Source organism: Stegodyphus dumicola, chromosome 9, assembly GCF_044657685.1.
Source record: "Stegodyphus dumicola isolate Sdum_Otavi_A_Nest chromosome 9, ASM4465768v1".
NCBI lineage: Eukaryota > Metazoa > Arthropoda > Arachnida > Araneae > Eresidae > Stegodyphus > Stegodyphus dumicola.
The window spans coordinates 151,007,938-151,033,389 of record NC_140776.1 but is presented as its reverse complement, the minus strand read 5'-3'; the positions used below and the strand labels follow the sequence as shown (position 1 = coordinate 151,033,389).

The 25,452-nt window shown below is 32.7% G+C and overlaps 1 protein-coding gene across 5 annotated transcripts in view; it reads left to right on the top strand.

Annotated features, from left to right (window-relative positions):
• The window catches only part of MED15 (mediator complex subunit 15), a 196,389-nt gene that overhangs the window by 113,317 nt on the left and 57,620 nt on the right, over positions 1–25,452 (top strand). Inside the window, exon 1 of one of the 5 annotated variants that reach the window (XM_035351294.2) lies at positions 15,458–15,635. The exons of the other annotated variants lie outside the window; for them this stretch is intronic. The gene's annotated coding sequence lies outside the window, so the exon portion shown is untranslated. Of the gene's footprint in view, positions 1–15,457; positions 15,636–25,452 lie in introns of those variants that run through there. 5 annotated transcript variants of the gene reach the window in all.

Below are 25,452 nucleotides of genomic sequence, written 5' to 3'. Positions count from 1 at the left end.
TCAGTTTTACACTTAAAACTACTTTTCAAATTTATGAACTTCGGAATGTATTCTCTAAAGTTAGCTTAGTTGTATGTAGTGGAAGTCAAATCTGCATTAGGTGTTCATTTACGAAATTGTCCTATTATTGTTATTATTAAACATCAGGAAAAATTAAAGATAATATAAAGTTATGTTTTCTAGCCTTGGTAAATATTTTGTTAAAAAAAGCTTTATATAACTGATCGCTAAAATTTTGTAAAAAAAAAAAAAAAAAAAAAAAAATCACTGTGCAGTTGTAACCTGAAAATTCCTTTGTTCCTACTGTAGCATAAAAATATTGGCATTGTTCTGTTTTGAAAAAGGAAGAACGTAATTTGATTTTGAGCAAAATATTTAAGTTTATATTTAGGAAACTCACGTAAAATGCTTACTTCCTTGTACGAAGTAAAAAGGAAGTATGTTAATCGCGAACAATTTTGAGTATCATATTTCAATCAAAATATCCATTTTTACCTCTATCGAATGCAATTTAACGATGTTTTTGCTTGACATCTGTACGTAGGACTATTTTCCTCCAACGAAATTATAAAACTGATTTAAAATGAATTCTGAAGAGATTTTTTTCCGTGGTGTCTGTACGTACGTACGTATGTATGTATGTATCTCGAATAACTCAAAAAACGAGTAGGCCTCAGAACTTTGAAATTTTAAATATAGGACTACTATAACATGTAGATGTGCACCTCCGGTAACATATAGCCCGGTAACACAGTGGACATATATATATTGTGTTACCCGCCTCAGTGAGCTCAGTTTCTGTACAGTCAAAAGTCGTTAATCCGGACTCGTCGGAACTTCGGCGATTCCGGATTATCGATTTTTCCGGATTTTAGATCATCAGTTTAAATCGCGTAAGATAACATGCAGAAATTATAAAATTAAAAATATGAAACCGTAATTTATGAAATAAAGAACAATTATGATCTACAGGGTATCAAAATTTACAAAAAAAAAAAAGCTTAATATTTATTTGTTTACTTTATTAAACATTTCTTTCAATGTAAGTTGTTTAAGTTGCTTCCTTTTATGTGATAATACTTTCTCTTTAATTCTATAAATAGACATAATTTTTTGTTCAGTTACAAAGTTCCGCTGTTCAAGTCCCGTTAATTGCTGTGCCGAGAATACCGACTAACTTGTCAATCGAAATTTTTTCGTTTTCACTAACCTCTCTGTCACATTCTTCATGTCTTTATCCATTTTTTGCAGCAATTCCACTTTTTGTTTGATGGACATCGAAACATACTTTCGTTTTGTACGATCCTTTGGGAGCTCCAGATTCGGAAATTCTATTTGACATAATCGAAAGTTCAAGTTTACTTTTATAGTATTGCTCTTACAGTCTGCAAAAAATAATAAGCCGGATCCAATTCGAAAATTAAGGAACAACGCAATCATCAACATTAACTGAAATAGATAATTAGATAATTTAAGCTTATACCGTTCCTTATACATAAAACGCACATGCGAAAACGTATTCTGCGCTTGCGCACACGCAAATGCGCAGCCGTAAGGGGTCTTACGCGTAAACGCCTATGCGCATGTGTCAACGCGGCGCATGCGTAGAAAGTTTTTAGCTTTGACGTCCGGATTATAGATCATTCCGGATTATGGGTGTCCGAATTAACGACTTTTGACTGTATTCTAATATGCTTGTAAATTGTGCATTTTTTGCTTTACAAATGGTTGAATTATGTTGTTCTTATATTCAGGTTAAGATTTTTATTCCTTTAGTTAATCTTCATTCAATAACTGTGGAATTATTAACAATTTATAAGTTTCACATCAAATTTTTTTAATTCTTTTAACTGTACTTGGTGTTCCATGTTTTTCTATATCTTTCTATTTTTAATGAAAATATTTTGAATTTTTATGTATTTTTGCTTGCCGCGAAGCAAGAACTGAATTAATTAGTAATGCATAAGCATTAGGTAAGCGGCGCTGAGTCGTCTGTGAAAAACTTTTTCTTTTTTCATATATCTCTTTAGATTTTTTATAGTAATTGAATAGAACATGTGGTATTTCAGATGATATAATTTTTGTGCACTCTGAGTTATAAAATGAATGAAATGTAACGCTCTTAAGTGAACCTAGCGCCGAAGTGTTGGTATGGTAATTAAATAGAGTGAACTTTAAAGAGTGCATTTATTCTATTATGGTTTTTGAGCTATCGACGAATTAAATTTAATTGAAAATTCGTTAACTGTTAATTCAATATGTTTAAAGGAAATGCAGGAAAATTTCGTATAATTTAATATTCTGTACAAGGAAGTCATGTGGTGTACACATCAGATTCCCCCCCCCCCGCCAAGGAATACAGTGGTAGTTTTCGAAGTATTGACTTACTGCTTTGTCTTGATGAAGTTTCACTCTTTGAAAGTTATTGAGATAAAGAAATGGAATTTCTTCTGTAAATGTCGGGCGTAAAACTTTATCTTGATAGTACTTTGAGTTGATTTTAATGTTTTTCCCCACTTTTCTTATTTTTAGTTTCTGGTTAGTCGTAAGAAAACCCTGCAATAATCATAAAACCCTTACTGAAACTTTCTTTGCGTTGACGGAATTAAGTTTGTATATTTTACTCTCTTCGTTTTCAATAATAAATATTTTTATTGGGGGGAGGGGCAGTCACTTAGGTAAACGCAAGTTTCATTTAACGGTCACAATGCATTTTTATTTATCTTCTGTTGAACAGCTTTCATTCGGAGTTCTGCGGCCGAGCGGTAACGTCGCTAAACACTGGTAGTTCAGTCTGAGTCGAATGCCGCGAACGGGCTGGCTGCATGGGTGTTTTCGTGGTTTTCCTCATGTGTAACGTGTATACGAGCCAGTTTCCCTTAAAAAGTCCTCCACGAAGGCATCCCTCCCTTAAGGCAGATAGCCCTCGAGTGCTTTGCCGTAATCTAATAAACCAAACCAAACCATTCGGAGTTCTGCAAATTGTTCTACGTTGAGCCACATGCCGCGGAAGAAGCTGGTGTACATTGTATTTAGCTTTTTTAAACTGTAAATCTTGGTTTATTATTTTATTTATTATTGATCATATATATTTAAAGACTTTGTAATTGATTTCTGCGTGGAACGATTTTCTCTTATTATCAACGTTCTCTGTTAGCAACGATTAGAAACGGTACGTGTCTTTTTCTCGTATGTGTTTGAAGTCTTCTTTCCTTTTTTGAAGTAATGATTGATGGTTTTTCTTTTTCTAGTTAATAGTGCTTGCCTTAGAAATTTTAATACAGTGTACTAGCGGGCAAGCAAGCCAAATATGCGGGCTATGCCTCCACAATTCTACCAGTGTTTAGCGATTTTACCCAGGCTGCGCCCGCTTTATTCACGTGTGCATCCATACTGCATACATATTACACATGCGGAAATTCACGAAAACATCCATGCAGCCAGCCCGTTCGCTGAGATTCGAAAGTTGGACCGAACTACCAGTGTTCAGCGATTTTACCCGGGAAGCGCCCGCTTTATTCACGTATGCATCCACAAGACACTGCATACACGTTCCACATGCGGAAAATCACGAAAACACCCATGCAGCCAGCCCGTTCTTCGGGATTAGAAAATTGAACCGAACTACCAGTATTCAGGAATTTTGCTCGGGCGGCGCCCGCTTTATTCACGTGTGCATCCACAAGATACTGGATACATATTACACATGCGGAAAATCACGAAAACATCCATGCAGCCAGCCCGTTCGCTGAGATTCGAAAATTGGACCGAACTACCAGTGTTCGGCGATTTTACCCGAGCTGCGCCCGCTTTATTCAGGTATGCATTCACAAGATACTGGATACACGTTACACATGCGGAAAAGCACGAAAACACCCATGCAGCCATCCCGTTTGTCGAGATTCAAAAGTAAAACGAAACTACCAGTGTTCAGCAATTTTACCCGGGCTACGCCCGCTTTACTCACGTATGCATCCACAAGGTACTGCATGCACGTTATAAAAAATATGTAGCGATGAATTGTTCGTTAAATTAGCAATAGACCCTTAATTCCTCATTTTACTTTTCATTTCCTCTCCCTTCTGTATTCTTAAAATAGTAATAGATTTTTCGAAACTGCTCATATCTGAAAAGTAATTCGCATTGTGCCATCTTAACCTTCACCATTGCGTATAGTTCTTAGCCAGTCATTAGAAATCAATAGAAAAATTTTACGATAAATACCTCTGCAATCCAACTAAACTCCCTCTTTCACCCTGCTTTTCCTACTATAGTTTCCACGCGCCGCTTAGGTCGATGTTTGAAGGTAGGCTAAGTTTTAAACTTGTGGGATACATGCTGCACCCATTATTCTATGTGAAGCAAATATTATGTCTTCAAAAATGCTTTATCCAATAATAAAATTATGTTTAATTCGGCCACATCTGTGTGCAGAATCATCAGTTCCATTTACACGGCTCTGTCAGTGTATGTGAGCAATTTGGGAATCAACAAGTCACCTACATTATCAAATTATTGCATATATGTGTATTTCATGTTTTCTAATGAAAATATTTACGTGTATTGTCATTTTATTATATATTGTAACAAAAGTGTATGTTACGGGTAGGCGAGACAAAGAAAAAAATTCTTATCTTTGTGGTGCATAATATATTGGTTCAAAGTCCTTTGATTGATGATTCTTATTGTTTAACTGTTTTTAAAAATCTCCGTATGGAAACCCCTATTCAGGTTAGAAATGTTCTGTTAATGTTGCCATCAGAAAGGACCAGAATATAAATTTTAAGTTGTTTACTTTTTTTCCATTAATAAACAATTTTCTGTAATTTGAAAGATAAAAGAACTGAAGTCATGTAGCTGTTCTAAAAGTCGTAGCATATGCATGAACGGAAAAATTCTTGGAAGACTTGAAGATAAAGAAAATATCGTTTATTTTTAGTTAGAATGGCTTTATATTTAGTGGAAGTGAAATTAAAACACGTTACAGTACATTTGATGATCGCTAAATCGAAGTCTGTAAAATGAATTAACCTGATATATCAACATATGAAGAATTGGAAAATTGACAAAAACTTCAGCGTCGGTTAATAAATAAAACTGAAAGTTTAAAGTTGTTTCAATTCTGAAGTCGAAAGTAGTTTTATCGTACTAAACGTTCTTTGAAATTTTGAATCTAGAAATTCTTTGAAATTAAAAAAACCCGCCGAAAAGCATGGCAGGTGTTTAATGGAAAAGTATCATTTGAAGTATGTAAAAATTTAGGTACTTTTTCAGTTTTAAAAACATAAAATTAAAAGCAGAAGTAAAATATTAAGTTTCATATATTAATTTTAATGGTTTTCATAGATAACTGAGCGAAATGGCTCAATTCTTTTAAGTAATTCCACGACTAATATTTATGATGGTCAACACATTAAATACCATCAGAAGATATGCTTTCTTCCACGTTTAAAAAAACTGAATTTTTTAATTCGGTATTTATTTCATATACTTCATTATTAAATTGATAAACAATTTAATTCCGTTAATGGAGGCGTGTCTCTTTACTAAAAGAAATAAGAATTCTTTAATGTTTTTTTTTTTTTTTTTTCTTTCAGAAGAGGAAATTTTTTGTTTAACATTTGTAAGATTGGATTTTATGCAACAGATACTAAACAGAAACATTAAAAACAAAATATACAAAAGTTATTTTATACGAATACTGTGCTTTATAAGAAATGTACGTGAAATATCAATTACATCAAGGACTGTACTACATTTAATAAATTAGAGGGGAAAGACCTTCGGTAGCAGATTTAGCCCAGGCCTCCAGTTTTGTAAATCGGGCCTTGCCTTAGTAATTTCATATTAGTTATAATCAGTTTCATAAGTATTTCTCTCATGTAGCCTAATAAAACATTAAAAAGCAACTTTAAGGTTAAGCATTTAGAGGAAATAAATTTTAAAAAAAATTATTAGTATTGACCTGATGACGACGGTATACTTCTTTTTCAATAGAAGTGAATAAAATAAGATAAATATCAAATTCTGTGTGTGTATGCTATAACCATGAGGTCTATTAAATTTCGCAATTTTTTGGTTGGGGGGGGATATTATCAACCTCCGTTTAAATTGCTGTAAAACTGAATCAAAAATAATAATTCTGCTGAGAAATTAATCCGGGCTTTTTTTAGTGTATTATTGGCGTATAGAAATGTTCACGATTTGCCAGTGAAATGTATTTAAAAGCATTCAAGTGTGAGTTGGTAAATAATTTTGTGTCTAAATTCTCAGCCGCTGATGTAGCAGTTAAAATAAGTGCTGAAAAGTAGCGGAATAATGAAACCAAATATTTAATTAAACTCCTTTACGTGGCTTGGTGAGTAGCTTAGTATTCAGTCATGCATATCAAAAAGCAAATTTGAGACTACTGCACGCACAGTTGTTTGAGGAATACAATACATTTAAGTTCGCAAAATATAAGTGTTCCTTAAATGTGTAAAATAAGGGAAAACAAATGAGGTTCACATGCTCCGAAAGCATTGTTGTTTTTCGTATGTTTTTGTAGTATGAATTTTATATTGATTTAAAAATCATATGTTACTTTTATACCATGCTTGTTTTTTCCTTTCCCTTATCAACCTTAATTAATCTGTATGCAAATTAAAAACAGCACATTAAAAAATGTATATGATTTCAATTACTTGAGCCTTTAAATTTATTCCTTACTGTTAACTAAATAATACGTTACGTACTATGCATACTGCAAACTGGGCACTTTCGTGATGGAAAATGTTATCGTCGTGACTTCAAGCTATTTTGTACGCAGCAGATTTGACAGCATTGTTTAATTTAGGCAAAGCACATGATGACTTGTTTAATCTTTATCTGAGTTTTTAAGTACGCAACTATGCGATTTTTACTCTTTCTTTTTACGTGCTAAAAACGGGAAATGCGTATCTAAGGATATAAATAAATATAAATTTAAAATAAATAAAAAAAAAAAAAAAAAAATCTGAAATGTTTCAGATTTTAAATTACGTCCAAAGAGGCGTTTTTTAACATTTTGTGTGTTACCTTTCTTTATTAAATATCATGTTCTTCGCACTTAAACCATAAGATCCAGTGCAACAGCAATATCGCAAAATAGTTTTAAAACGAGCATATCTTTAGAATTTCCAATATAGAGACTCACGCGCTGGAGATAAAAATGTTTTTTCTGCACAACGTTGCCATTTCTCGCTTTGAAATCCTTGAGTTTGTTAATCAAAAATTCGTCAAAGTTTTAAAAAATAGGAAATCGATCATAAAACAAATTTCAAATTTGGTCTTCCACGTGCTCATATTCGTTGGAGGATTACGTTATTCAAAATTCGATGACTCTATGTACCGTTGTTTTATCACAATACGAGAAATATACATACATTTATGCAGATTTTTCATTATTTAATTTCTTCAAATATAATGCAGGACTCTAACATTTTGTGGCAACAGTTTGAAAAGTGAACCGACATTTATGAGTCCGACGCAAAATGCCAAAACGAAACTAATAGTCCTTCGGGATTCAAATCCCTTTGGACTAATAAATTGTAATAGTTGCTTCACTAAGATGCGAGTTTTAAGTCCAAAGGGGCCTTGAAGGACTATTATTTTCGTTTTGCAATTTTGGGTTGAATCACTGTAAACGGCGAATCAATTTACAAACTGTTGCCGCCAAATGTTAGAATCCTGCATTCTATTTGAAGAAATTAAATAATGAAAAATCTACATGAATGTATGTATATTTGTCGCATTATGATAAAACAACGATACATAGAGCCATCGAATTTTGAATGACGTAATCCTCCTAGGAATATGGGCATATGGAAGACCAAATTTGAAATTTGTTTTATTATCGATTTCATATTTTGTAAAACTAAATTTTGAGTAACAAACTCAACGATTTAAAAGCGAGCAATGGCAACACTCTGCCGGGGGGGGGGACCTTTTTATCTCCAGCGCGCGCGGGAAATTCTAAAGATACGCTCATTTTAAAATTATTTTGCGACATTTCTATTGAACTGAATTTTATGGTTTAAGTGCAAAGAACATGATATTTAATAAATAAGGTAACGCACAAAACGTTAAAAAAACGCCTCTTTGGATGTAATTTAAAAGCTGGAACCTTTCGGGTGGTTTTTTTTTTTTTTTTTTTTCTGAGCAAAGCGATGAGCTATTTTTTCCTTGAATCATTTTTAGAGAAATGTGAAAAAAAAAAAAAAAAAAAAAAAAAAAAAAAATTATCAGCTTTCGCATATATAGAGAGAGAGAGAGCGAAAAAAAATGAAAATTTAGAAAGGAACTTAATAGAATACCGCTTTCATGTGTCAACCATCTGTGGTTTGTGCAATATTTTTCCTTGAAATCATTTGATTTTCTTTGATGAACCGACAAATGTTCTCTAGAAATATATGGATACTGATTTGCTATCAGAGTTCCCACCCCACCCTAAACCGCAGTAAAGCATAATAAACTATAAAAAGGTATATAAACATTTTGAAAATTCTTCAAAATGTTATCTAAGAAGAGAATTTAAATTCTATAAATTTTCTGGACGGTCAGAACCATTATGCTTGTTAATGAAATGTGATTGCATCTTTTTTTTTTTTTTTTTTTTTTTTTTCCCCTCTCTTTCTGTCTATCTCTGTTTTTACTTTATTTATTTGCTACTTTAAATTTGTTTATTTGAGTTAATTTCGGCTTAATAATTAAAACTTGTGAATTAAAAAAATTAATTTTTTCATTCGAAAATTTCTTGGAACATTTTATGTAGGCCTTTTAAGTTGTTTCTCAACGTGCATAAAATTTTGTATTTTCAATAACTTTTCCAGTTTTTAAAGTAACTAGTTTTGCAATTAGTGAATCTAAATTTAAAGAAAGTACAAGCAACTATTGAAATGTATCATCATCATTCATCTGCACTAAACGTGCAAAATGCTCTTAATTATTTGCTTTAATAACATTAAGTATTTACTCATGATATTGTAAGGCATCACTCTGATACACTGATAAACAGTGTTCTGATACGTATTAAAGAATTTATATCTCATACTCGTATATTGTTAGCAATCTTATATATATATATACATATCTCACTCTCTCTCTCTCTGTATATATAAATATTACGGTGAAACACCGAAATCCGGAGAATGTCGAATTTCACCGGTGAATGTCAACAATCACCTAGTCGCTTGGTGAAATATTTTCCAAATACTCTTATTTCTGACTTACACTGGTAAATGTCGACATTCACCATGTACTAATGGTGAATGTTCAACATATAAGAATATTATATGTTCTTCTCCGTAATTCAGTCGCGAAAAAACGCACTTGAGAGTTAAAATAAAAACTTAAGAATATAAGAACTTAAAACACACGGTACATTTAAAATGAGGAAAGAAAATAATAGAAGTTAAAAACTTACTTAATTATACAGTACGTTATAAATGAGAAAATAAAATAATAGTAATAAAATCTTACTAAATTATATGATTGAAATCTTTTTTACTGCAACAACTTAAACTATTATGATACTTTATGACCTCTCTTTTGGACCTACACTAGAACATATCTATGACTGTCGACATACACCGGTGAGGGTCTGAATGTACAAGAGTGTAATACAATATTCGATCTTTCACCGACGTATTTGGTGAATGTTGACATTCTCCGATGAAGTCGACATTCTCCAATTTCGGTCTTTCACGGTAACATATATATATCCCGCTCTGTTACTCGGCTCAGTGAGTTCAGTTTCTTTATTCTTATATGTTTGTAAATTGTGCATGTTTTGCTTTAAAAATGATTGAATTATGTTGTTCTTATCTTTCGGTTAAGGTTTTTATGCCTTTAGTTATCCTGCATGTTATAGTTGTAGAATTATCAACAATTTAAAAGTTGTTTAAGTGCGGCTAAGCCTAATTTTTTTGCCATAGTAGTCATATTTGTTTACATTTGAAACTTAGCAGAATAGTAGATTTGTTGCCAATCTAGAGAAACTAAGCTTTGCAACAACAAAGTAACGTCTTCTTTTATTATTGTGAATTAAATTATGCTTAATCCATTCTCGAATTATTTAAGTTATTAAATTATCTCATATATTGACTCAGCATAGCGTCCACAACAAATTCAGTTTTATGCCTTCAGAGTGTTTTTGCCGAGTGAGACCAAAAGTAAACTTTCAGTTTTGTGCACCGAAAAATCTGCCTTCTTGCCGGCCGGCCGAATTGTGTGTTTTTGCGTTAGAAACTGTAATTTTAATTGTAAAAAAAATTTTTTTAATTGTTTTAACTGTATTTGTTGTTTTATGTTTTTCTATATCTTTCAATTTTTAATATAGATATTTTGAGTTTTTATATATTTTTGCTTGTCGCGAAGTGAGAACTGAATTAATTGAATGAGAAATATATGTCTAATGAAATTCGAGGAAATGAGCTTAAATGAAAGGCAGGAAAAAAATGCAATTTAATATTCCGTACGAGGAAGTCGTGTGGTGTACACAACAGATTTTTTATTTTGCGTTGCTAAATGGGTTAAGGAGTGAAAAAGAAATTGCTTATTATTGCGAGATACGGAATCATTGGTATTCTTTTGAATAATAAGTCCTGATAAGCAGGAAAAAATGAACAATTTATTAGGAAAATAAACAAAATAAGTAGTATACAGCACAATAATAACTGGAAATAATTCAAGGAGAACGTGAATATTCAGCAGTTCCTCCTTAATACATGAAATAAGTTGTTACGTTCGTCAAATCACTCTTAGTTATACTACGATTTAGAACTCGTAATTCAACTAACTACTAAGTCTTACATCTGTGTAACAGCTGAACTCTCCCTTAGACTTTATAATTGACCGAGCTATTGCGAAGAGCAACGTTGCCGGTTCCAGAGTTAAAGCCCAAGGGCACTTGACATAAAGAAATCCGGACGTGGAGATAATCTCACGTGAGAAAACGGAGTAAAGGAGAAGAGAAGTACCAAAAGGAGCAAGACAATCCATTCGGACAAGTTCGCAAAACGTGACAAGCGATAATAGCTTTCAAGAAGGACCCAAGGCAATGCAAATCAATGACAACAGTGTGCGAAAGATACTCTCTCAGCTTTCCGACCCGTATTTATACTCTGCAGCAGAAAATTTCTGGAAGAATCGGTCATAGAGCTTCAAAAATGTATTTTCGCGAATCTTCCGCGTTTCGGAAACGAAATTGCCTACATTTCTAATTCTAATTAAGCTATTTTCATAGTTCTACAACCGTTGCACTCAGAATTAAATTATCTATAATTCTATGCAACAAATAAACAATTATATACAAGGCATGTGGCCACAAAGTACATTAAACCCAAAATAAACCACGATTACCATTATAAAAAAATTAATTAATTAAATAAGTAAAGCGATATAAAATGTTACAGCAAAGCAGAAAACTCAAAAAATCAATAATAAGATTTTATGTTTACAGCATAGCCCCCTCCTTAAAGACTGTACGTCCCGGGCAGTCCAGTACTTAAGGAGGCGGCGATGCTGTAAATACTTTAATCCTTTTTATTGTATTTTGATATTCTGTATTTGTACTCTGCTTCTGATCGAAGGAACTTCCCTCGAAAATGTCACAGAAGAACATGAAGCAATGTAGTTAAATCTGAAAACGTAATGTGTAAAACTTATAAGTAAATAAATTTATTCATAATTTAATTGTTAATTTAGTCAGCTTTTGCGATGAAGTCATCAGTAAAATGCGAATGACCACTATGACAGGTTTCACGGACTGTGCTGTCCCTTCAAGAAAAATCATTCCATAGAATGTGAGGGTTCCCTTCCCCTCTAGTGTTATATTTTTTAGTTTCTTCGGCGAATTTAAGTAATGTATTTAGCGTTTCGGTAGCCTAACACGAAAAAATCTTAACTGAATCTTCTTAGTCGATCTCACTCTCTTCGTTACTTACTTTTTTACATTTCTCTCGTTACTTGAGGATAGAACCCATTTTGAATTATGACGTTGTCAATTAATTTTTTCCACAATAGAACTAGTAACATAATAGTTAAAAACGTGGCACTTGTGAACAACATTCTTCCACTGTTAGTCCCTTTTTATCTTTTTTAATCCATTCAATAAAAACGTTTTCTGAAAGCGTCAAAAGAGTATGAAAATGGGATGCAAAGTAACTAAGGAGCCTTTCTGAATGTTGCGTGATGAAATGCTACTAATTGTGCCATCTTTTGCTGGATTATCCGACGTGCCAATTCATTGGATACCGAATATCGTACTTCTAATGAAATACAATTTAAGTTAATAGTGCGTTATGTTCATCTTCCAAGCTTTAAAGTATATTTTCATTTAGGCATTGTCTCCTTTTTAATTGTTATTATTAAAGAAAGAAAAAAAACTTTGGTTTCTGCTCTTGTGAAAGAGCTAATTTGCTTGAATTCGACTGAAAATTACATTTCTGTGATCTCGGACATAATTTGCTTCACTCGAACACTATGCTGTTCATTGCGAATTAGTATGGGGGGAAACAAATGTTTTAGAAAACCAATTCATGCTTACATTTTATTCGTAACATACGTAATTTACAGTATGCGAAACATGTCACAATGTTTTACGGTGCCGATAGAGAACAAAATCTGTTTGTGAAATTTAATCAGCATTATGCATGCTTAAATAAGGCATGATGCATGCTTAGGTAGGTATGAAAATTAATTAAATTATTGGTTAAAAATTCCTGAGCACCGAGTTGGCAATTTTCTGTCACTCACTATTTTTAGGGGAAAAAGTAACATTTATGATTCAAAAATATTGAGCCAGAAATCGATATCTGAATACTGATTTCTTTCGTGGCATCACCTCTGCTTGGTTTCTCTTTACCCGTTTGGGGGGGGGGAACTTCGTGCTCCAGAAAATGTCATAGGGTTTTCAATCGGATCTGTGCTTGAAAAAAATCTTCGTAAGTTTACGATTCACGTCGGATAGGCTTACGTGCTCTGGTTCGCTAGAAACGCATGATCTTCAGCCTCCATCCAAATAGAAGTAATTGGTATGAATAGTGTGTTATTATATTGTCGTACCAGGAAACTGTAATCGCAACTTTAATTAACATTTGTTTGCAAAAAATCACCCAGTTAAATCTTCACAAATTAAAATAAAAGCATAAGCTATTGATTTTTAATAGATTGCTTCTTCCTTTTCTCCATCCCCCCTAAAAAATCCACAGTGATTAATAAATTAAAATTATTCTACGTGCTTCTTGCATTCTGTCAATATGATTTTGCATAGTATTTATTAATGAGTGCATTAATTAATCGCCTTCGAGATTTTTCTGTAATACATATTATGTCGATGTTACGGTGAAACACCGAAATCTGGAGAATGTCGACTTTCACCGGTGAATGTCAACATTCACATAGTCTCTTGGTGTATGTCCGAAATATTTTCCAAATACTCTTATTTCTGACTTACACCGGTCAATGTCGACATTTACCATGTACTAATGGTGAATGTTGAACATATAACAATATTATATTTTCTTCTCCGTAATTCAGTCGCGAATAAACGCACTTGAGACTTGAAATAAGAACTTAAGAACATGAGAACCTAAAACACACAATACATTCAAAATGAGAAAGGAAAATAATAGAAGTTAAAAACTTACTTAATTATACAGTACGTTCTAAATGAGAAAATAAAATAACAGTAATGAAAAACTTATTTAACTATGTGATTCAAATCTTATTTATTGCAACAACTTAAACTACTATTATGGCACTTTATGACCTCTCTTTTTAACTTTCACCAGAGCAAATCTGTGATTGTCGACATACACCGGTGAGGGTCCGAATATACAAGAATGTAGTGAAATATTCGGTCTTTCACCGACGTGTTTGGTGAATGTTGATATTCTCCGGTGAAAGTCGACATTCTCCAATTTCGGTCTTTCACGTTAACATCGATACTGTTTTGTTTTCTGTGTGTACTGATAAATGTGCAAATATTAGCATTGCAAGGTATTAAATCCTAGGCATCAATTAAATTTTAGAAATTGCGGCAGGATGCATTGCTTTTATTTGATGAGAAAATGTTCTCTCTGCTGATTATTTCTGTTTCCTGTAGATTTTTAAGGTGCATATGCTTGGCTAGTATGATGTGTAGATTTTTAAGCTGTATGTGGTTGGCTAGTGTGAAATGCAACATCGATGGGGTGTGGGTTCGAATCCAAGGTGGATGTTTGTAATCGCCGTGTCTATGGGAATTTGACCCATCGGTAGTTCCCAATTCTTATCACTGTAGAAGAAAGGTACGAGATTTTTGGATGCGATTTTTCTGGCTGCTATTTATCAGAATTGGGATGATGTGTTGGACAAAGTAATATTACTCGCAAGTTTGGCAGGAACTCGTGATTCGTCTTCGAGGTATCTGAAAGGGCATGGAATAAAATGAATAGAAATAGTGCATGGGTATTTCTTCCTAAATATTATATGTCAACTACTGAGTGATAGAGTTTATTCTTATTATGGTACTTTTCGCTTTAGGTTTTACTTTCGTCTAAAATAATACGGTTTGGCGTCTCTGTAAAATGTTTTTACTTATGCATAATAAGTATCTGTATCCATATAGCCCTTACTAAATTTCTTGTTCTTTTCATTTTGTTTTATTAAAATCATCAGTTGAGAGATTGAGGTCAAAATATTTTGTGGCTTCTGTTTGATAAAGAAAAGTGTGAAGAATTTAATCATCGGATGAAAACTTAACCATAGTATGAAACCATATTTATGAAAGTAGTTAGTTCTAAACGTAAGCTTTTTGCTATCTGAACTATCAGCATTTCTACCATAGCCATCTTAATATTTTTAATCCAAGCAATATTTTCTGTAGAGTAAGTATGGGACTGAGAACAGTTAACATTCTCTCAATTCTCTCGCCTTACATTCTCTCAATTTATGTTTAGCCATTTTTCAAAAGGATGCCATGTCTAGCGTCTTTTTGTAAATATGATTCGATACTCGAGTTAATGAAATCATTGTTGACATTGGTTTTATAAAACTGGAAATTGATGAATTGTAGCTTTATCTTGGTGTCTTGCCTCAATGCTGCAAGTAATAATCTCGATTGATTACTGTGTTCGTAAATTACTGCAGCCTTTTCCTTTCCAATTGATCGTTTTATTCCGTTATCTCAACAACGTTCATTGCTAAATACACAAGGCACCCGAATTAATCTAACGATTCGGTGACTCCGCTCTGCGAATCAATATCTCTGACTTTCGTTAGTTTTATTTCGTTTTCGTGATAACACCTTTCCGAGTTCAAAGTTCAAAAAGGTGTGGGGAGCAATTGTGTCGCGGCACTGATAAAGTCTGCATTTCTTTTATCATCCGCTGCACACACCTTGAAAAATAACAAAGAAAACTGTGACAGAAAGTGAAAGGTGCTGTTTAATTTTTTCTTCGAATGTTTGCTTTGCTCTTAGCTCTTCACTTCAACCCATTTCTACACCATCTGTGATGACGTTTATGCCCGTTGCATACCTTATTTACCGTTTGTTCCCACTGCGAATAAGTTTGGGATAAATTTAATCATAAATGAATATTAACCATTTGAACTGATTCTTCAATTCATATAAGGTATGCAGAAACCTTTATTGTTATTTACATGTATTGGGAACATTCTTTTTAGCATTAACATTTTCTTGCATCATGTGTGATAATTAATGTATTTCTAATATGTAATCGTATATTGTAAAAAGCGTACGTAATTCGTATTGGGTGTTCTGGTGAGCGAAATTCTAATTATGGAACTGTCTTACTAAATATGAAATATACTTATTTCATACATCAAGCAACATAATCCACTATATATGCTGTGCTTATATACCATGTGTTGTATTGTAGCGAATTAGTCGTATATTAGAATTTGAATTAATAGTTTTATGATTTTAGCACAGTTTTTGTGGGAATTTATTAAGAATATTTGCTTATAGAAGAAAAAGCCTTTTTGGAAAAAATATTTATATATATATATTGGGATCGAAGATGGATTTTTCTACTAGTCTATATCGAATCTAGTATTTATTGTACTTGGAAATTATTTATTGTACTTGGAAGAAAATGCCTTTTTTTTGGGGGGGGGGAATTTGGGGATCGAAGATGGATTTTTCTTTTATTCTATATCAAATGTGTAATAGGAAGTATTTATTGTACTTTAATTTACCAAAAATCTGTAATAAAACATTTTTGTGACAAAATTTATTTCATTTTTCCGTATCTGTAAGAATTTGTATCAAGTATAGATTTCTATGTAGTCCAGTATACCAGCTGGTGTTGCGAACTTAACAATTTAGCTGTATAAACTTCCATTTTGTAATTTAATTCCAAGTAACAACTTAGAATAAGGTTAAATATTTTTATAGAATTATACATTTGTTTTTGCTAACACAGTTTATATTAGTAGCTCAAGGTCCTGTGTCTTGAATACTTGATACGGCAATGATAATAATCATACACCTGATTTTTAATATGGTAATAATATTTTAAATTTTGGTGTCCTGCTGAACGACGTTGTTATAGCTATCTCATTTGCCTCTCCTAATCAAAACAAGTCCTTGAAATTTAAACCCTGTAAGGAGCGCAAGTTTCTCTTTGAAGACTGCGTTTGAGCACCATATAAGTGGCAGTACCATTTTGTCCAGTTTCCGTCCCAGTTTTAATAAAGGGACGAGTCAGAGAGTATTCCTCACCCCCTTCTTCTACCACCAAGTCACTTGAGAGGACTTCTAGCTAGCCGCACAGGCACTTACAGTGACAAGCATCCATGCCTTCTCCGGGATTCGAACGCGAGCCCAGTGTACGATACAGCAGCCAGAAATACTAATCACTATACCTATCACGGAGACACTGAAGGACGTCCTATAATTAAATTGGGTTTGTTTTGGAACTACAAATATCAAACAGGCATTTTTAATGAGATCATTTAAAGAATCCTGTGTATTTTTTTTTTTTTTTTTTTTTTTTTTTTTGTGTAAGAATCCTGTCTATGTCATTTTTTTTAAAAAATCCTGTCTATGTCTCTTTTTTTTTTTTTTTAGTCCAAAGGGATTTGAATCCCGAAGGACTATTAGTTTCGTTTTGGCATTTTGCGTCGGACTCATAAATGTCAGTTCACTTTTCAAACTGTTGCCACAAAATGTTAGAGTCCTGCATTATATTTGAAGAAATTAAATAATGAAAAATCTGCATAAATGTATGTATATTTCTCGTATTGTGATAAAAAAACGGTACATAGAGTCATCGAATTTTGAATAACGTAATCCTCCAACGAATATGAGCATGTGGAAGACCAAATTTGAAATTTGAAATTTGTTTTATGATCGATTTCCTATTTTTTAAAACATTGACGAATTTTTGATTAACAAACTCAAGGATTGCAAAGCGAGCAATGGCAATGTTGTGCAGAAAAAACATTTTTATCTCCAGCGCGTGAGTCTCTGTATCGGAAATTCTAAAGATATGCTCGTTTTAAAACTATATTGGGATATTGCTGTTGCACTGGATCTTATGGTTTAAGTGCGAGGAACATGATATTTAATAAAGAAAGGTAACACACAAAATGTTAAAAAACGCCCCTTTGGATGTAATTTAAAATCTGAAACATTTCAGATTTTTATTTTATTTTATTTTTTTTTTTTTTTTTAGTCCAAAGGGACTTGAGTCCCGAAGGACTATTGCTTTCGTTTTGGCATTTTGCGTCGGACATTTTGCGTTTTAGCATTTTGCGTCGGTTCACTTTTCAAACTGTTGCCACAAAATGTTAGAGTCCTGCATTATATTTGAAGAAATTAAATAATGAAAAATCTGCATAAATGTATGTATATTTCTCGTATTGTGATAAAACAACGGTACATAGAACAATCGAATTTTGAATGACGTAATCCTACTACGAATATGGGCATCTGGAATCCCAAATTTGGAATTTGTTTTATTATCGATTTCATATTTTGTAAAACTTTAACGAATTTTTGAGTAACAAACTCAACTATTTAAAAGCGAGCAATGGCAACGTTGTGCAGAAAAAACATTTATATCTCCAGCGCGTGAGTCTCTATATCGGAAATTCTAAAGATATGCTCGTTTTAAAACTATTTTGCGATATTGCTGTTGCACTGGATCTTATGGTTTAAGTGCGAAGAACATGATATTTAATAAAGAAAGGTAACACACAAAATGTTAAAAAACGCCTCTTTGGACGTAATTTAAAATCTGAAACATTTCAGTTTTTTTTTTTTTTTTTTTTTTAAAGAATCTTGTCAATGTCATTTTTTATTAGTCCATAGGGGCTTTGTCCCTGAAGGACTCTTGTTTTCGCTTTGAGATTTTGCGTTGAATCACTATAAATGTCCGTTTCACTTTTCAGACTGTTGCCACCAAATATTAGAGTCCTGCATTATAGTTGAAGAAATTAAATAATGAAAAATCTGCATAAATGTTTTCTCTCATTGTGATAAAATAATGGTACATAGAACTATCCAATTTTGAATGACGTAATCGTCCTACGAATATGGACATGTGAAAGACCAAATTTGAAATTTGGAATTTGTTTTATTATCAATTTCATATTTTGTAAAACTTTAACGAATTTTTGATTAACAAACTCAAGGATTTCAAACCGAAGAATGGCAACGTTGTACAGAAAAAAAAATTTTTTTCTCCAGCGCTTGAGACTGCGTATCGGAAATTCTATAGATATGTGCTCATTTTTTAAATTATTTTTCGACATTGCTATTGAACTGAATTTTATGGTTTAAGTGCAAAGAACATTATATTTAATTAATAAAGGTAACACACAAAACGTTAAAAAAACGCCCCTTTGGATGTAATTTAAAATCTGAAACCTTTCAGATTTCTCCCCCCCCCCAATTAAGGCCTTGATCTTACTGTTTTCACTTAACGGAACAATAATTATCCTTCATCAAATGATAATATATTTTTTATTATGTTATTTTATTTTTGTATATCATTTTACGTTAAAAAAAAGAAATATGAAAACAAAGCGGGAACTTTGAAAATTGAAATTTATTTTGTATGAATTCTAATTTTAACATTAAAGTGTAGTTCTGTATATTTGACGTCACTAAGTAAATTTTTAATTAATTAACAATTTATTTAATTGTAATTTTTTTATTCATTTCTTATCTATTAATCCCCCTCCAAGATAAATATCTAATATTTTGCAAAATCCAGCTTTAGCGGAATTTTTTAAAGCTGAAGGAAATCCTATGATAGTGTTCAGTTTTAACGGAAGAGGATTACAAAGGCAGGAACAGCGCACAATGATTTTGTGGAATGGATTCGAAATTTGAAAGGGATTGTATAGATTTAGTGTAAGTTCATAGAATTTTCCGAATGGTGTTAAAATCTGTATAATATAAAACTATCTAAGCAGTCGAATGTGCTCTTATATTTCAAGTTCCTTGTCACCTGAAGTAGACAGTAAATCATTTACATTTTGTAGTATTTTATTGCGTGCTTAAATCTTGTTTCTTCGTTTAATTGTTTTGAAAGATGTCGCTGTTAATAAGCCGTAATACAAATTCATATTTATCTGAGTCGTGGAATAAATCAAGCTGTATATTTTCAAAATATTCTTTACAAAATGATATCAGATCTAATTCAGTTTAATAGAAGAACAAAAGGATTTGTTTGTGACAACAGGCTATTTCGCATAGAGACCAGTATTCAAATAAGAACGTTTTTGGAAAACACAAAATAAAGTTGCTATGCCATTTTCCTGAGAAACAGTTTTCTACTGTAATTAAAAGATCAAACAAACAATTATTCATCTCTAAAGAAAAAAAAAAATTTCTGTGGTGTTACAATACGATTTATTGCATTTTCATCATATTGACTGTAGCGTGTGTTAGTTCTAGGTATTATAACTATGTAATTTTAATTAATAGTTATCTAAATTAAACCGCCATCATAAGATTAGATTCAAACTTGCTCTCTTCAGAAATTGTGCTTAAAAAAAGTTTATTTAATTATAGTGAATTTTATTTTCTGATGTTCGGATTAAAATCTGTGGGAGCAGATTATGATTTTGTTACGATAATAAAATATTTAGACTGTATTTAATTCCTATATTTAAATAAAATATTCAAATTATTGAAAAAATAATTTTGTTGCTCCTCGAATTCTATTTACATTATTTATCTTCGAATACTATATCTGTAAATTAAGAAGAATAAAGAAACTGTAGGGAAATTTTTTTCATTGTTAAAATGTCAATAATGGGGATTTAATGTTCTAACAATATAATATACCTTCTCTCTTAAAGTAATGCAGAAAAATCCCTCCCTTCTTAGCATGATTTCGTGGTGGGGTGATCTGCACGCTGGGCGCGTATTCCAGAGTTCCGTGGTTCGATTCCCGGCGAGGGCGTTGCTCATTTTTCATCTCTCCTGCTTTAACAAATACCTAATGTCTCTACAGTGACGCCCGAACTAAAATGGTGGTGGGTGATAATTCTCTACACCCAAAATTTGGCAATGGGGTTCCCTAAAACCTCGGTCGCCCTTTAAAAGGGGGAGTATGTAAGATATTACTCCCGCCTTCTTAGCATGCCTTCGTGGTGTGGTGGTCTGCACGCTGGGCACGTATTCCAGAGGTCCCTGGTTCGCATCCCGGCGAGGGCGTTGCACATTTTTCATCTCTCCTGCTTTAAAAAAATACTTATGCAGGTTATAATATTAGCTTTCGTTCCTTCGCCTATGCGTTTATTCTCTGATTTTAATTTTAGTGAAAACTTGTGCTAAATAAAAACCTGCCTCTTGCTTTCATTTGTTTTGAAAACGCCCTTCCTCATAAAATAATTTTATCTTTATGAATGTGAATTCTATTACTGTTCGAATATGTTGCTAGTGCACAAATACATATTTGTTAATGTTAGTTAAAAAAATTAAATAAAATACATTTTCACACACGTTAAAAGCGCAGTTAAAATGTATGGCGTAATAGTAGAAAATCTCGTAGTGCTTTCGTTTTATGAGTTTAATTAATCGCTGACATTTCACTTTTGCGATTTTTATCACGCATTAATATTGGGATTGATGTTCACGGCATATTATCGCTCTTTACACCAAGAAAATGACTGAAGCTACAATTAGCCTCGAATATTATGCATTTACTAACACCTGTGGATTAAGATAACTCAAGTGTACATTTCTTTTTTTTTTTTTTTTTTCTTTTCTTTTTTTTTTTTTTTTTTTAAATTCTGCTGAGAAGGACTGGAAGTGCTATAATGAATCTAGTGTTTTCTTATTTCAGTGCTTGCATTCTTTAATTTTGAAAGTGTAAGATTCGAGTAATATTGGGTAGGATCTGATTATATCCATTGTTAACGTTAAAAGTTAATACGTGTGTAAACTGAATATATTCGTTGTGAATAAGATAAATTCGTTTAGTTTGATGAGTATTTCTTGTCTAGACAGTTCATGTAAGAGTGAGCAGTTATTAAACGTGAAATTTAGTACACTAAATATATACGAATCCAAATTAGTAAAGTTCACTTTGAATAAAATTCTGCATTGATTATTATAACATCTTTTTCATATAGACTGCAATAAAAATTACTGACTTCTATTTACATATATAATTGGTGTAAATATTTTTCTCATACGCATAATTTTATATAAAGATATCATTGGGGCTCAGATGTTTATCACATATTTCTTTCTTCATCTTATTTACCATTCATTAAGTAATATTTTACATGGATATTTTTGCGGAGTATCCAACATTTGTTTGCATTTAATTAAAATCCCTTCAACCAGGTAGTGAAATCTTCACAATTGCTTAGATTTGATCCAATTTCGCAATGAAAAGTTTGAGAAGAAATCGACGATGCTTTAATTATTTTGTACAGAAAATTGTGTGGCAGAATATTTTCAACCATCTTGCTTAAATCTTAAAGCATGCTAAAGGTCATGTGACATGACAATGGATGCCCATTGGTCCATCCTAGAAACCACTCCCTCGGTGGCTATACAGATGTGCACTTGTGAAATATGCTCTCGGTTTTCATTTCTGGACGACTGAATGGGCTAGCTAGCCAGTGGGTTAGGAGCCGGTGTCCCTTAGACAATTTTCCAAAAAAGAATCCTTAAAGTAGTGCAGATCATCCTTAAACGCTTTACCGTAATAGTAATAATCAATCTACCAGCTTAAGGTCACTGAACAGTAGTAGTTTCTTTCCTTCTGGAATGTTTAACTAGTGGTAGAAAAGTGTGATTTCACAAGTATTATTGTGATTTTGCCTATTTTTTGACATAAATATTAGTCTGTTTCTCTTAAACCTTTATCACAACTAGCAACAGTCCCTGCTAGACTTTACTATTCTAAGAAACGAGATTCTGGTATCACTGGTTTAAACGGGAGGATTCCTAGAAAAAAGATTTTCGCTGGAAGGAAAGTCCCGCCTACCTACAGAAACGATGTACCGGCTACGCGGGATTCGTTAAAACCTCGCCGAAAATGTTTCGGCTGGAGCACTGTCCCGCGTAGAGATCAGAAAAAAGTTCTGCTTCTGAAGGATCATGTGATTCCAATCTGAGCGATAATCGATTACTGTTTGGCGTTCAAGTCTTTGTAGCAAGTGAAAATGGTAACCTAGCAACGTGGGTTTCCTGGAAATGTGCGGGTTCTGAGAATTGTCCCTTTCGACGTCGAGTCCCGCGTAGCCGAAGCATAATGTGATTGGGACCTTAGGAAGTCGGTCTTTTCTAAGGCAAAGGTAGGATTGGATTTGGCCATGATCCAAATAATCAAAAATTCATTTTGTCCAATATTAATAATAAATATATTAAGCCAAAGAAACAAAAATTCATTCTATTCATAGGATTTGTTTCTAGGATAAATTTTTGTTCTTAATACATAATTTTTGACTTATTTTTAAATTTATTTGTTCGAACGTTTTTTAAATTCATCCTGAAATGAATTCAGAAAAACGGTGGTAGATTATATAAAATTGTGATTTATTCGATGAAGAAGAGCTGCAATTTTATTTACAAAAAATTATTACAAATTTGCTTGATCTGTATATGTAGCATTATATATATTATTCTGTTCAAAGCAAACATACATATATATATATGTCATAATAAAAGCACATGGGAAAAGCCGGAGCAGTGTCGATGCGTGATTAGATCCATATTGAAGAAGAATTTTGATTGCGTAGTATTTAAAGAACTTGGCAGTCGAGGCAGTTTTAATTCCATTTTTATTTCCAGTTGATATTTGTGGCCACAATCACTTGGCACTCTAGTCGTGCCTTTCCACAGAGGATTTACATTTTTGATATTGCTGAGATAGAAAGCAAGCCAGCGAAATTACATCTTAGCAAAGTAGAGAGCAAAAGCTGAAGTGCGTAGTTATGAAAGATGGAAGCACGCGAAGAGAAAAGTTTTGGTTTACAATTCTGCGATTGGTTGTCAAGAGGCATCTGGTATTAACGGTTACGTAAGATCGCATGATTAATTTGAATGACGCAATGCAGATAAGTTATTACGATTTTAGAATAGAGAGGAAGAATTAATGTTTATAGTTATATTATAATTCTGATTCATACATTTTTATCTTACATATTTATATATATGATGTGTCTGTATGTGTAAGGAAACACCATTGTAAGAAAAGTGATATCAACGATGAAATAGCTGCACTAAATTTATTTACATGTATAAAAATAGTATTTTTAAAGAATAAAAAGCTTTCGAAGAAGAATGAAACTTTTGTTCATTCAAGCGGTCATCTGCGTGTCTTACACTGCGACGCTGGTAGGAAGCGCAGTTGTAGTTTAAATCTGCATAAATTTTACTATTTTACTTCAACCTTATTTTATGTTTTTACACAATATAGGTATGCTGTTTGTTTAAATCCACGTATTAGCTACTTTATAATACCTATAATTTTACAAGTTCACCTTTAGATTTCCTTTATTATTTCCCGGTTTTCTGTGCATGCTGTTGCGTTAATTAGCCCGCATTAAAGGCAGCTTGGTCTTTTTTTTTTTTTTTTTTTTTTTTTTTTTTTTTTTTTTTTTTTTAGGGGCTGAATTTAGATTATTTCAGAGCACTTAAGGGCTGCTATCTGTCCAAGTCGAACCTTGGACCGAACTATCAGTATTAAGGCACTTAACCGCTCGGCAGGGAAGGGTTTGTATTCACGGTTACGAATGGGGAAACTGGAAAACTTCCAGGCTGAACTACCAATGTTCAACGATTCGGAAACCCAGCGGTAAAGAGGGGCACCCCCCTATTTTTAATGGAAAGCATCTTTTCAGTTTTGTGATTCTGTATCAGAGCTGTTTTAGAATGTCTGCTGTAAATTTTAACTTTTTTTTTATTGTTAATTGTTTTAAATATTTTAAATCAGTAACAGTTTACGACTTTTTAATTGTTAAATTAATTTGTACTATCTATTCGAATCGCATTTTGAGATTTAATTTTCGCCTTTCGGTACCTTTTGGATATTAATTCGCGCAGTTAAATGCTTTCATTCGGCTGCGGATCCTTATCATAGTTATTTTTCACGCGTTAACTATGTAATTATGACTTTTTTAGTGGTTACGTAGCAGAGGCACATATTCATGCGATGAATAATTTAGACTGGATGATGATGAACTAATCTAAGTGTTGACTGTTGCATGCGTGCTTCAGATCTTTTCGGGGAGGTGAGTTAATAAGGTGGTAAAATGATGGGTTGATTCACTGCGTTTTGATCTTGATTGATGATCGTGTGGGAGGTGGCTCTTAAGATCTTTTGAGTAGCATTTCAGTCTTCACCAGCACACCCAGCTGTTAATTGAATCGAGAAGTTACGTGACATCTGGTAGAAATGTTCAATAAACTTGCCAATGAAAACATCTTATGTTTGTCTGTCAAAGAAGAGGTACAGAAAAATGATTCCGTGCTTCTGTTTATTTGTGATTTAATTGAGAGTGCAGTTTTTAGGTGGTCAGAATAAGTAGATGTATTATTAAAAATGTAATAATAGAGCGATATTTCGTGCTTTATTTATTTGAGTAATAATTATCGTGATGTGCCTTCGGGCTTTTCCAATTCAGGCTTTCTTGAGGTGGCAACAAAAATCGCGCAATTTCAGGCTCTTTTTCCTTTATCATTTCTCAGGTGTTCCGGTTATAAAAACATCAACACTCGTATTATTTTAGCCTTTGTGTTTTTAACCTTTCGTTATAGTTGGTGAGAAGACATTGGAGGAGTAAAATTAAGGTAAAATTTGTGTATTATAAGTGATTCCGGAATAAACTGTGAGTGAAACAACGAAAACGGAAGAAAAGAGGATTCTTAAGGGGCATAAAGAACAATTATTTCAGCCCATAATGAAGACATCTTTTGTTTTAATACAATATAGTAACTACATTCGGCATATG